Source organism: Erpetoichthys calabaricus, chromosome 6 (assembly GCF_900747795.2).
Source record: "Erpetoichthys calabaricus chromosome 6, fErpCal1.3, whole genome shotgun sequence".
NCBI lineage: Eukaryota > Metazoa > Chordata > Cladistia > Polypteriformes > Polypteridae > Erpetoichthys > Erpetoichthys calabaricus.
Genome location: NC_041399.2, coordinates 83,028,845 through 83,042,674, shown reverse-complemented (window position 1 = coordinate 83,042,674; position 13,830 = coordinate 83,028,845). Strand labels below are relative to the sequence as shown.

At 37.8% G+C, this 13,830-nt stretch overlaps 1 protein-coding gene across 2 annotated transcripts in view; it reads right to left on the bottom strand.

The window, feature by feature from the left end:
* Nucleotides 1–10,123, bottom strand: part of yes1 (YES proto-oncogene 1, Src family tyrosine kinase) — a 92,432-nt gene extending 82,309 nt beyond the window's left edge. The window contains exon 1 of one of the 2 annotated variants that reach the window (XM_051928879.1): nt 9,572–10,123. The gene's annotated coding sequence lies outside the window, so the exon portion shown is untranslated. Of the gene's footprint in view, nt 1–8,668; nt 8,785–9,571 lie in introns of those variants that run through there. The other variant, XM_051928880.1, reaches the window with a different exon arrangement.
* Nucleotides 10,124–13,830: the final 3,707 nt, after the last annotated feature.

The window sequence follows — 13,830 nt, the reverse complement described above, 5'->3', positions numbered from 1 at the left end:
CTGCAATACACTGACATCTTCAAAAACACAGCATTTTTAACGCTTACTATATAACAGGGGACTGATTACTATAGTCTGAAGAACATGAGTCTTGAGTTAAGTAATGACACACCAGTATAACTATAAATTGTTTCATACGGTTGCAGATAAACATCAGCTATCAACCTCTGAGCCGATTACCAAGTGGCTGCAGATCTGTGTGACTCTAAACACATGAACTGTTTAACCAGTAAACATTACTATTAACCACGATGCTCATCACGCTCCAAGCCTGCCCTCAATATCATGACTGCTTGGAAGGATTACACCAATCACTGGATTCTTCCACTGCATCCCGATCACTAATCATACCCTGGAGAAGAAATAAAGACCGTAGCAGCAGCCACTTCACAAGTTAAAAGCAGATGTGCTCTAAATTTATGCTCGAGTCTATAAATGTGCATTTCTTTTTTGCTCATGAAAAATAGAACTGGTAGAATGATTTTCTATCTGAGCAACATTTTCTCTCTTTATTGTGCATGTTGTTGAGGTATTATACCAAGAGCTGCTACCTACTTTATCTGTGCTACTATTCAAAATTTTAAATGGTTACCATTTGTTTCAGGAAATGTGTTATACACCATACTGCAGAAAATTGTCAGTATCATGCACTACCTGTTAAAGGTTTTAGAACACCTCAGTTTTTCCTTCATATTTAAAATCGATGAGAGCTAAAATGGTGAAAAGGTATGCAGTAAACTGTCAAGAGGTTTAAAGTTTAGGGTGTCAAAACTGAAAAAAGGAAATATCAGAATATTACAAATGAGCCTTCTTCAGTGAACTACTAATAGTTTACAATGAATGTTGTGAAGCAATTAAAATAATTTAAGTCTTCCAAATTGAAGCAAACAATTTGCACAGGTGCCCCAACTTGTGTCGATTACTTAAAAACCCTTGGTCTTAAAGCAGAGATGGAACAGACTGACTACACCCTCTGAAGTAATACTTGAACAATATTACACTGGCACAGAACAAAATAACAATAACAAACCCAAGGAATCATTAAGTGTACAAAATGTTTTTCAAATTTTTGATTCAAAGCAGCCTCCTTTTTCTGATATTGTAGTGTATTTTAAAAATGCACTTAACTTTTTCAAATAAAAGAAACTGTACACATAACACATTCTCTGCTTTATCAGCATTTTATTCAGATAACCACCAACTTTCATCAAAACCAGTAAGCAGCTTTCAGACAAGTAAATGACGAACATCTACAGAGTATACAAGTTAAAGTAACCACTTTCAAAGGGAATTTAAAACATTAATCTGTAATTGAAGTTGCTCAGAATGTTGAGTTTTAACCCCAAAGTTCCCAATGCTTTTCAAAGGGAGTTTCTAAAATTTCAAAAATTCACCTTAAGTGTTCTATTTGAGATATCGCAATGGAAACTGAATATTCCCCAACATTTCTGTGAACAATAAGCACACATTTTAAACAAAATCAGTCCACTGGGAGTAAAGTTGTGTAATGAGAGCAGAAACAGCATGCAAAAGGAAAAAAGAATTTGAGACACAGATTTAAAGGGAAAAAAAAATCAAATCACACAGCTACAGAAAAGCAGTAATAATGATCCACAATTGTGCAATTAAGTTCATTAGGGCCCTATGGAATCAGTTTTATTTTTTCACAATTTTTAACTGTAAGTAGCAACAGCTACAATAAAACAAACAATGAAATGGCACTTTACATTCCTTTTAATTAAACAGCACACTAGCACAACTGAACCTTATTTTGCAGTTCCATCCATCAGGTAGGAGCCCAGATCCTCCATGATGCTGTATGCTGAGACTGCAGTAGGACTGAGTGCCCTCCAGAATTGTAAGAGCCGTTACTAGTTTGATGCATACTTTGGAGATGAAGGTTAACTTCACTTTTAGGGTCTAGGATATTTATTACAGCCTGAGCCGATGTGTTCTCGGCCAAAAAGAACTTTTTGTAGAGGTGAATATGCTCATTGAGGTACCCTACTGATTCGAATCAGCTATTCCACCTGGTGTTTCCTGCCTCGGGGGTTCCTGGCAGGCTTCTTGAAGGCGGCAGACTTTACCCACATCACTAGCGGGTAAACATCACTTCCTCCCCCACACTATGCGACTCTTCAATTCCACCCGGGGTGGGGGTATACATTAACATTATACAAAGTTATTGTCTGTTATACCTGCATTTTCATCACTCTAATTTAATATTGGTTTATCAGTATGCTGCTGCTAGAGTATGTGAATTTCCCCTTGGGATTAATAAAGTATCTACCTATCTAGTGATGCAGCCTCACTGAAGTATTTATAGTGCTGCCAGGTCTCTCCCACCACACGGAGGACATGACACAAGCAGGTTGAATATACACTGTTAGGCATAACCCCTTTTAAAACTTTCTGGTATGCTTTCAGAGAGTATGATGCATTGTCTATAACTGCTAAAATGTCATTAAGATTCAGCTGGTTGTTGTGAAGGAACTAAAGTAAATGAGTTTGACAAAGGCTGCACTCATTCTCTGGCAGCACACCTCCTTGTTTACAATGCTTAATAAAGAAAGGATGCATCTTCATCATTTTTTCGAGTGGGATGTCTGACTCGCATGGCCACAAAGACCTCCACAAACAGGCATCTTGCATCTGACAATTTTGTTAATTTCCTCTTCAGGTAACACTTTTTGATCTTAATTTCCCCTTGTTCTTTAGATAGGTTTTAGATTTGACATGGTCATTCCAAGCATCTTTGAGTCCAGTCTATAGTATGCTGGCAAAACTTGCAGAAAATTTGTTCAACAGATTTGTAAAAGTTGACGGGATATTGTTGTGCCCTCAATTTTGCAATTAATCTTGTGTTTTAGTTTTTTCTACGTAGTTAGGGTATCTGACACTGCTCGCTTCAACATTTCGGTCTCATGCAGCTAGCTAATTCACATGCCTTTAACGAAAAAGCATACAGGAAACACGCACACGTTTAAACCGATCGAGGCACGACTGAATTTCATTAAGAATTGCGTTCGCTTGAAAAACAAACTAGAAAATAGTACAGTGATCCCTCGCTATATCTCGCTATATCGCGCTTCGCCTTTCGTGGCTTCACTCTATCGCGGATTTTATATGTAAGCATATTTAAATATATATCTCGGATTTTTTGCTGGTTCGCGGATTTCTGAGGACAATGGGTCTTTTAATTTCTGGTACATGCTTCCTCAGTTGGTTTGCCCAGTTGATTTCATACAAGGGACGCTATTGGCAGATGGCTGAGAAGCTACCCAACTTACTTTTCTCTGTCTCTCTTGCACTGACTTTCTCTGATCCCGACGTAGGGGGTGTGAGCAGGGGGGCTGTTCGCACACCTAGACGATACGGACGCTCGTCTAAAAATGCTGAAAGATTATCTTCACGTTGCTATCTTCTGTGTGCAGCTGCTTCGTGAAGCGACATGCTGCAGTGCTTCACATACTTAAAAGCTCAAAGGGCACGTATTGATTTTTCACTGTTTTGTTTTTCTCTGTCTCTCTCTCTCTCTCTCACCCTGCTCCTGACGGAGGGGGTGCGAGCTGCCGCCTTCAACAGCTTTGTACCGGCGGTGCTTCGCATACTTAAAAGCCAAACAGCCCTATTGATTTGTTTGCTTTCCTCTCTGTTTCTGACAGCCTGTGCTCCTGACGCGCACTTCTTTGAAGAGGAAGATATGTTTGCATTCTTTTAATTGTGAGACAGAACTGTCATCTCTGTCTTGTCATGGAGCACAGTTTAAACTTTTGAAAAAAGAGAAATGTTTGTTTGCAGTGTTTGAATAACGTTCCTGTCTCTCTACAACCTCCTGTGTTTCTGCGCAAATCTGTGACCCAAGCATGACAATATAAAAATAACCACATAAACATATGGTTTCTACTTCGCGGATTTTCTTATTTCGCGGGTGGCTCTGGAACGCAACCCCCGTGATGGAGGAGGGATTACTGTATTTGAATGCTATAACTACAGGTTATTCAATCGTTTATTTTATTGGGAAGTTTTGTAAGTCACCCCTTGAGTCTGTAAATTCTACACATTTCTGTTTTTAATTCTAAAATCCATTTTTATGCATTAATTCTGTGATTCCGTCCATCTTTTCCTCATCGTTGAAATCATAGGGCACTAGTTCATAAAGGCCTAGTCCAGAGATACAGCAACAACAAAATATCAGTAATTTACTGGTGGCAAAAACTAGTAATTACACTAACTTTATGTAACAGAGTGGGTCGCCTTCTAGCTCCTGCTTCGTTTTTGTGAGCCTCTTGAACCAGACACCGTTAATAGTGATGACCGGGATGGGCATGGTAGAAGAGTCCAAGGCATACCAAGCAAGGAGACAGTGTACGGTGCAAGTGCTTTTATTAACAAAAACAAAAAAAACCATTACACAAAACAAGTGTCCCAAAATGCAATGCTCAAAAAAAATTCAATAAAAAATAATCCATTAAAAAAAGTGAATGGTGGAAGTTAAAACCAATAAATAAAATCTGTTAAAAATGAGGTTAAAACAATGCAATGCAGGAAACCAATTTTAAAACCCATAAGCGCTGGTGCCTTCCCCTAAAACTGATAGCCTCTCCAGCTTATCCTACCTGGACCTCGCAGCCCAGAAAGACACTGACCAGCAGCTGCAGACACGTTTCTCATCCAGCCCTTGTCCTCCAGCACAAATCCCACAGCATCAGAGGGCAACCACCGAGCCCTGCTATGCCTGAACTGCTCCAATCCAGGCTTCACCCAGAGTAGGCACTCTGTACTCCCACCACTGCCGTCCCAAAGGCTCCTCCCAGCGAGAGCAACTCCAGAGCATAATGGTCACTCCTGCACCCAAAGATGCTCAACAGGAGCGACCCACAGCCCACTCCTGAGCAATGGTCACTCACTCCTCCTTGGGGATCTACTGCCATCAACCTGCTTCCACTCTGTTTACCAGCTTGTTTCTTCTCTCTTCCTCCTGCCTGCTTTTTCACCAATCTTATCTTCCACTCTCTTTTCTTGACTCTTTTCTCGTCTCTTTCCTTTCTCTTAATTTTTTTGCACTCCCTTTGATAGGCTGGGGAGCTGTTGCAGGCGCAATCACCTGACTGATTGCCTTGTTATCAACCCGGGGTGGCAAGACAACACGTGGACAGCTGACCGCCTCGCACCAACCCGGAGACGGGGCATCTCCACGGCAGATCGCTCACACCTGGTCCACTCTCCAGCATGAGCAAGTTCATTATTAAAACGGCCAGTTTTTCTAAGCCACAGACCCACTATACCACACTTTGGAACTATTTTTATATGAACAAAACACACTGCATATAAGATTGCACATTCTTCTTTAATGTATTTGTGGTTCCCTGACAAACCCCTAAACAAGAGTAGATTAGGTGAACTGAAGATTTTAAATTAGTATGAGGGAGAAGGGGGCGTTTCCGTGTATACAATGACAACTTATTTGTCTACATTCCAAAGAAGAATGCTTATGCCTTGAAGCCAAGCTTAACAAGCCCAAAGCCAAACAAATAATGTATCTAACATACATACGTATGGTTGCACATGTAAGCACCCACATGTAGTGAAAGCACACAAGATGGTATACAATGGATAGTGCAACAAAAAAAAAAAAGATAATTAACTAAGTCATACAAATTAAAACGACCACCACTGTATGCAGTTAACAAGGCTACTAAAATATATCTTATGCACTATCAACTTAATATTGAGCTAGAAAAAACACAAATCATAGCTGATAAAGTGAAACTGACTCAAGGCTGATGTCTGATACTACTAGGTGTTTAACCTACGCATATACAAAGGCAGATGTTAAAACAATGCACTTTCCAGGTCTTTGAGTCTGGGAACTGAATTGCTGCAGGGTCATTCCATGTCAAATCAAAACATTTTCCTGAAGTCCCACTCACTTTGGTCTCAAAAAAAAAAAAAAAAAAAAAAAAATTGGGGGAAAAAAAAAAAAAACCACACACACACCAGTTATCCTGGACAGAACCCAGTAAAAATTAATTTTCATACAAGATCAATACCTTCCAAGATACAGCCAATTTTGTGAGGGGACAGGGGTGTCAAATTTGACATGGCTTCATTTTTCAATCAATTTCACAAGACCATATCTCAATGGTACCTTCACAGGTATACTATGTAACGAAATAAAATGTTTAGTCTGAATGACACCAACTGTTAAGAGTAAACCTTCGAAAAATGAAATATTTTGAGTCTGACATTGCTAGGTTTAGGCTTTCACAAAGCATACTTCGAACTGATACAGCTTGCTGATTCCAGCCCCAACCCCCCCCCCGCTTGATTTTTCATTAAATACAACACTAGGTATAATGAAATGTTAAAATTTTGGTATTGCAGCAGCAGGAATGGGACTAATTTCATTTCTGTTTTAAGCAGAGTGTAGGGTATCTTTGTCTTGGAGATCAAGATGGTACTGCCTCCCACTGACCGCTGTAGGTACACTAAGCAGTGCAATGACACATTGTAATGGCACCCAACATATATTGCCTCTTGGCGGCCAATGGAAAGACTGCAGGGTAGTTTGGATGCATGAATCATCAAGATGTCCGATTCCGCTTCATTCTTGTCATGAATCACACCAATCCGATATTTTTCATCATACATGCACCCAACATAGCCTCCAAAAGGACACTGATCTAATGTGTGTGATCGTGAGAGGGCTAGGATCTCAGCTGCTGCTGCTTCAGTGGTGAATATTCAGAGAGTCAATTGACGGTCTTCACCAGACACCCAGCTGAATTTGTTACATCCCTAGAGAAGATGGCAAACTCAATGGTATTCTCTAGTACCAGGTACTCTTTTGGCCATGGAGAATCACATTCGCTGTTCAGCAACATGAGATTGGACATCATAATTTGATATGAAAAAAAAGTTTGATAACTTAATGATTACCATTATTGACACATGGCACATTCAGCCTATGTTTTGGATGGAAAATAAACGAAGGTTTTGCATAGGAAAGGTAAGGTTTGTGTTTTGAGAAAGAATGGGAAATGCAGAATAAATGAAAAATATTTTAAAAATGTGAAAAATTCCCCACATGCAATTAGGGCGCTCTGAAAATGAAATCCAAAATGATTTTTTGGATTAGAGAGGTCTGCTGTTCAAACCCTGATAGTTACTTTTCTGTTAACTGCTTTTTCAGAAAGCCTATATAGCAATCCGAATAAGGAAGAAAAAAAGTCTGTTGGTTACAGATGTTTTCTGAGGCCTAAACATAGCTGAGCCAAAAACTCAAATTAAATTTTGATCAATTTAAAGGGGCTGCTTTGACCCTTCTGGACCAAATGTTTTAATTTCATCACATACTATACCAATTAATCTATCAGTGTGCGCATTAAGTCTACAGACCCAAAACCCCTGTAACTCCCCCGCCAGTAAACGGGCTGTATCTTGAAAAGTATTGATCTTGCATCTAAAAAAATTTACAAAGTGTCTCCAGATTAACATGGCTACACCTGGTAACATTTCCAGAATTTTGAGTCTTAAGTGTGTTGGCCATTGGTTGATTTGACATGGAATGACACTTACCATGTTAAAATAATGAACTTCAACAATTTAACATAGTACAACTTTTCCAAAGTGTATAATCAAACCTACCATATAAAACTACCAAAGCAAATTCTACAGTAGAAGCAGTAAACGACTTTTGCATACTTATCTTTGGCAGTTTAACCAAATCTTTTTAGCTTATTCTGCAATTACGAAAATGTTTTACAATCCAAATAAATCAACAGTAATCTGATTGTTTTCAGCCTATCTGAAAATAACTTTACAGTATATACAAATATACTGTATTTTTTTTTTCCTATGGTGACATCATCCACAGTTAACTAGCAGGGAGAGTAATGAGGTTGGCCAAATTCTTACTTGTGGTTTAAAGAAATCCAAGTTAAAGCGAAAACACATTATCGTGACTCTTCAGGAGCAAATTATTAAATATTACGGAGTACAGCAAAATGGCAAAATACAAAACTACATCCCTGATATTTTAATAAAGAGAAGTTAATTAAGTAGCATGATCAAACTTAGTTTTGGGGGAAGCCAGTAATTTTTTTACATTAGTTTTGCCCTGTTCAGCAGTTAAAAGATGAGATGTAACACTAACCTAATCTACAGATATTCCTTAGTGCTTTTTTTTTTTTTTCTTTTTCTTCATGTTGTATGCTATCTTTATTACTCTGAACACCCCCACCACATCAATTAAACTATACTGCCTTTGTAAGCAGGAAGTCGAACTGTTTTTTTTTTTTTGTTTTTTTTTTAATAATAAACCAGTAATAGTTTCATTAAAACTACCCACCTGGGTTAAGACTAAACGTACAGCATAATGTGTCGGTATGTTCAGCATTACCCAAATGTTGCTTCACAAGACATAAGAAAAAACAAACGTAACTAAACTTTGCAGCATTTCTTTTTCCTATTGTTTCGGTTTTAAACCTTTGCCCTGTGTTTCCACCTTGCTACTCTAATTTCCAGAAAATTAAAAGTCAGGCCAGTCTCTAAGTAAATTGAAACATACAACCCAGGGGCTTCCAGGAGCCCCAAAACACTTTGTGAACAAACAACAAAATCGAAACATTTTTTACAAAAGAAAACCTACAAACACTGGACGCACCTGAAGCAGGTGTAGTATCGGCATTCTTGTCGAATGAATAAGGCGGGGCCCGGCCTGACTACAAAACAACTTCCTTATTGAATAATCGGTAAGAGCTATAGTATGTGCCTGGATTTAAAATACAATAACAAAATGATTTCAGTTAAATCGGCTATTTTAGTTAATATGTGACATAATACATTAATAGTAATTTTAAAAAGTTACAACAGGTCACTTTAGTCCCAGTCCGACTTAAACGGCTGCTCCTGTAAAATTGTAACCCTAATTGCTTAACGTACTGCAAGAAAAGCCAACAGGAAATACACCAAGTAAAGAAAGTCTGACATTACTACAAATTAATCATTTTAGATGTTAATAATAAGTACAACCTAATTGCTATCTAACGCCTGTTTCAACGATTCTTCTCCCAAGGGGATCGGCTTAGCAGCTGTTGCTCAATTTGGCCCTTCCGACTTTAAGGAAACGTTTATCTATTATTTCTATAAACATTTGTTTAACCCAGCGTCCCGAAACTTTGATACTCCTTGTTAGAAAAATGAACGGGGAACCAATTTTGCTTCAGCACAGGTAAACAGTCCCCTCCTAACCCATCCAAAATAACCTGTGACTCCAGAAGCAGAATACTCCGTGGAAGTTCCAGTGAAAGCGAAGCATTCACATCGTCCCATTTTCTACACAACTACAAACTGTATTTTCAAATATTTATACAAGTAGAACGCTTGAACGCTAGCTTTCACAGGTAACCTAACGAAAAAATAAATCTCAGCCAAGTCACAAACTAACTTGCTTGCTCGCTCCCTCGAAGTTAGACACGCACGGCTACCCTGCCAGGCCTCGCCACCTTGCTTTCGTGTGGCTATTCCCAGTTTCCTGACACACATCGTAGCAGTGAGCATTGCTTACCTTGCAGTTGCGCGTTTCAGGGAGCTTCAACCTTGCCTGGACGCGTTACATACGTGTCTTTGATCTTCGTCTTCTTGTTAATTAAATGCATACAATTCAACCAGAATGTGAACGCGAACTCTTCGATAGATTATTATATGTTAATTCAAGCTGGAAATCACTGCCTCCCCCATCTCCGTTACACTCCGGACTACCCGTAAGGACACAGTATGCGGATGATCCTGGTTTGTGGAAAAGGAATACAAAAAAAAAAAAAGAAAAAGAAAAACAGTGGCGACTGACGCAGAAAATGTCCAAAGGAATGCAACATATATATATATATATATAAACAAAGAAAGAAAAGGAGTGTGTAACAAAACTAATATCTACATGATACCGGACAACCTAATGACTTAAAGCAAACAAAAAAGAAAACCCTCATACTGTGGCAGGCCCCCCTCCTTGCGCTAAACTCGCGTCGGTCCTGCGAACAACATGGCCGCGTTCGAGCTTGTGAAGCTGCCCAACAGGGCGCCCGTGCGCCACGAACAATACACACTTCAAAAAATTAATATGTATGCCGAAGGTCCCGTAATTCAGCATATATATAAAAAAGCATTTAACAAAGTGTTTGTGGTTGGTGTGGGGGGCTTTGATTCTTAATTTAATTTGTGGTAAACATTTGGTGCTTTGCCGCCCTCTAGGAAAATTGAAATAAATAGGATTTTAACTTAAGTAATTCCATTAAGTTAGTACATCACCAGAAGGTATTAAGCATAAACGGAAACTGAAAAATTTGACAAGTTGCAACATTGCAACGCGCATATGAATATAAGAAGGGCACAAGAAATAGGGAAAAATATAAAATTTAAATATTAATTGATTTTAAGAACTTACCTACAACCTGCATTAATTTAATTAACAGGAAGCAACAGTGCTACACAAATCCAGAATGGATATAGGCTAAATCTCAATATTCTATTGCCTATGGTGGACTAAATTATTCCCACATACTACCACTTCACCAAATGACACAATATAACAATAAATCTGCCTAATCTAATTCATATTCTCAGGTCAGTTCACAGAAAGTAATATTGCTACATAAACCCAGGGCTGGTTTGAGGGTATAGATTCTGATGCAAGTGCCCAGAAAGAGACATCTAAAACAGAGACCCTCTTTTGATCTGCATGGTCAGATCCTGGGTTCCCCCTTGGAGGTTGGCATCTTCCCAAAAAGTATATGAAATGCCTTCTTGGCACCTCCTTGGGCATGACAGCCCTAGGGCAGTAATTACGCTGCCTGTTCCTAGAGCCAGTCCTGTATAAACCTAGTATGGATAGCAAGCCACATCTTAATATTTTATAGCCCATGTTACAGGAAATTTTTTAACCAACCAGTAACATTAATATAACTTAACTAGCTGTGTTACCCAGCTTCGCACTGGAAATTTCCAAAGACAATCCAGTTTGGTTATAGTACTGTCGGTTCATTAATGTATCAGAAGTTCTATGTAACTAAGTACTTTTTTTTGTCGTCAGTATTTGTATTTTTTTTTTTTTTTTTTGCCAGAAGCTAATATTATTACTGCAGTTTACCGGATCCCCTTATCCTTGAATATGCTACATACGATTGCCCATGAGTGAAACATTTCTGCTGTAGGTCAATTCAAGTTCTCTCTAGTGACTGACTTTGGCTTTTGATGATGATCAATACAAAACACAGTTTTACAGGGAACTCTTTTCACTTTAATTAAAATCGGTTATGAGCAGTAATAATGAGAATTTTGAGTATCTATGTCCACCTGTATTGCATGCCCTGTGCTTGCTAGAATAGATAGATAGATAGATAGATAGATAGATAGATAGATAGATAGATAGATAGATAGATAGATAGATAGATAGATAGATAGATAGATAGATAGATAGATACTTTATTAATCCCAAGGGAAAATTCACATAGAATAGGTTCCATATTTCCCACAGCCCTGCTCAGAATAAAGCAGATTTAGAAAAGAGAATTGATATTATTATACAAGGTGAGTCAAAATTATGTTAACACTAATGGATTATTTTTATCTCGACCACACCTTTCCAGGTTGATGTTCATCTGGGCTTTAAATGGTACTGTGGCTCGTTAGTTTTTCTGTGTTGAACATGATGGCAAACAGGTTTAGACATTCCTGTAAATCATCTTGCACATATGAAGTATGTTTTGTGAGTAAAGCTACAGCTGACATAGTAGTCCCCGAAAAGACTGTTAAAAAATCCTCCAACACTATCATACCTTAGAAGACCCAAAGAGTGTCTGATTTAAGCAGAATATGCCAGAGAGCTGAGAGTATATGGAGAAAAAAACTAAACTGATAATCCACTATGAAATATTGACGGCCCAAATAAACAAATATAACAACGCAGTTCACCTTGAGAAGCAATTTCTGTAAAAATATAAAAGATAATGCTGGTGCTCCAAGAGTTTTATTCTCAACTGTTGATCATTTTCTAAACCCAGCTCACTCAATAGAATGCCTCCTAAAATTACCAGTGAAACTTGTGAGGCTTTTGCTTTATATTTTTAAACACAAAATAAATTATATTAGAAAAAATATAGAACATCACCACCAAAGTTAATCGTGTTGAATCCTAGCAATCCCTTTTAAACAAGTTAAATGTTTGGACTAAAATTGATCTACCCAAGCTACGTAGAATAATTTCTCAGCTGAAACTCTCCACCTACATCCTTGACCCAGTACCAAGAGTCTTTTTCAAAGACGTCTTCGATGTACTAATTGAAAGTGTACTTGATATAGTGAGATCATGATTAGATACAGGGGTCTTCCCTGACTCTCTAAAGACTGCAGTTTTTAAAACCCCTACTCTCAACTATTTTGTCTTTGACAACTTAAAAAACAATTTCAATCCAGTCTTTCTTAAGTAAAAATTCTAGAAAAGGTAGTAAATGATTATTTCATTAAACATTCTATTCTTGACAAATTTCAGTGACAAATCATAGTACAGAAACTGAACTGGTTAAAGAAATAAATGATTTGGGGGTTATCGCAGAAAGAGGCCGTAAATCTGTTCTTGTTCTCTTACACTTGAGTGCAGAATTTGACAAAATAAACCATAGTATTCTTAGACAATGGGTGGGCTTCTCCAGCAGCGTCTTAAATTGGTTTCAGTCTTATTTAACAGGTAGAAAATTCTTCATTAATTGTGGTGATTGTACTTCATAGATTCATGATATTGTATCTGGTGTACCACAATGATCCATTATGGGTACACTGCTTTTTTCAATCTACATGCTTCCATTAGCTCATAATATCTCAAAGCACAAGGTGAGCTACCACAGCTATGCAGATGACACACAGCTGTATTTATCGATAGCACCTCATGACCCTGATGCTCTTGGCTCTCTGATCCAAAGTCTTAGCAGTATTTTCAAATGGATGAGAGGTACATTTCTCAAGCTAAATAAGTAAAAAAAACAGAAATATTAGTGATTTGCAAATATGGAAATACCAAGGGTATTAGAAATAAACTTGATCCCTTAGGTTTAAAAGTCAATGGGGAGGCAAAGAATTTAGGGGTAATCATTGACTCTGACCTTAACGTTAAATCACATATTTATCAGATTACCATGACTGCCTTTTTTCACTTAAGGAGTATACAAAAATTTAGACCTCTTATAATATTACAATACGTTGAAAAATTAATTCATGCTTATGTTTTTAGTCGACTAGATTTTTGTAATGCACTCCTAACAGGACTACCTAAGAAAGACATCAATTGGTTGCAGTTAGTGCAGAATGTAGCAGCCAAAATATTTACTAGAAAAAGAAAAGCTGAACATATCTTGGCAGTTTTTGCATCATTACATTGGTTACCCACGTCACTTAGAATTGACTTTAAACTACTACTAATGGTGTATAAAGCCTTAAAGAATCTTGCCCCTTCCTATATTTTGGAATGCCCGTCCCTCTATACTCCAAGTTGTAACCTTAGATCTTCTAATGGTGGTCTGCTTATAAGTGTCAAGCTTAAAAGAAGTAGTGAGGCAGCCTTTTGCTGCTATACACCTAACATCTGGAATACTTTACCAATATAAATTTAGCAGACTAATACAGAGGAACTTTAAATAAAAAACTGCTAAAAACCCATTATTTTAATTTGGCCTTTTCATAGCTACATTTTAGTTGTACTCCTAATAGGCTATATAGGCAAAGAATTATCATATTCTTCAGGGATTTGCAATCTTTAATAATCTCTACTTTTCTCTG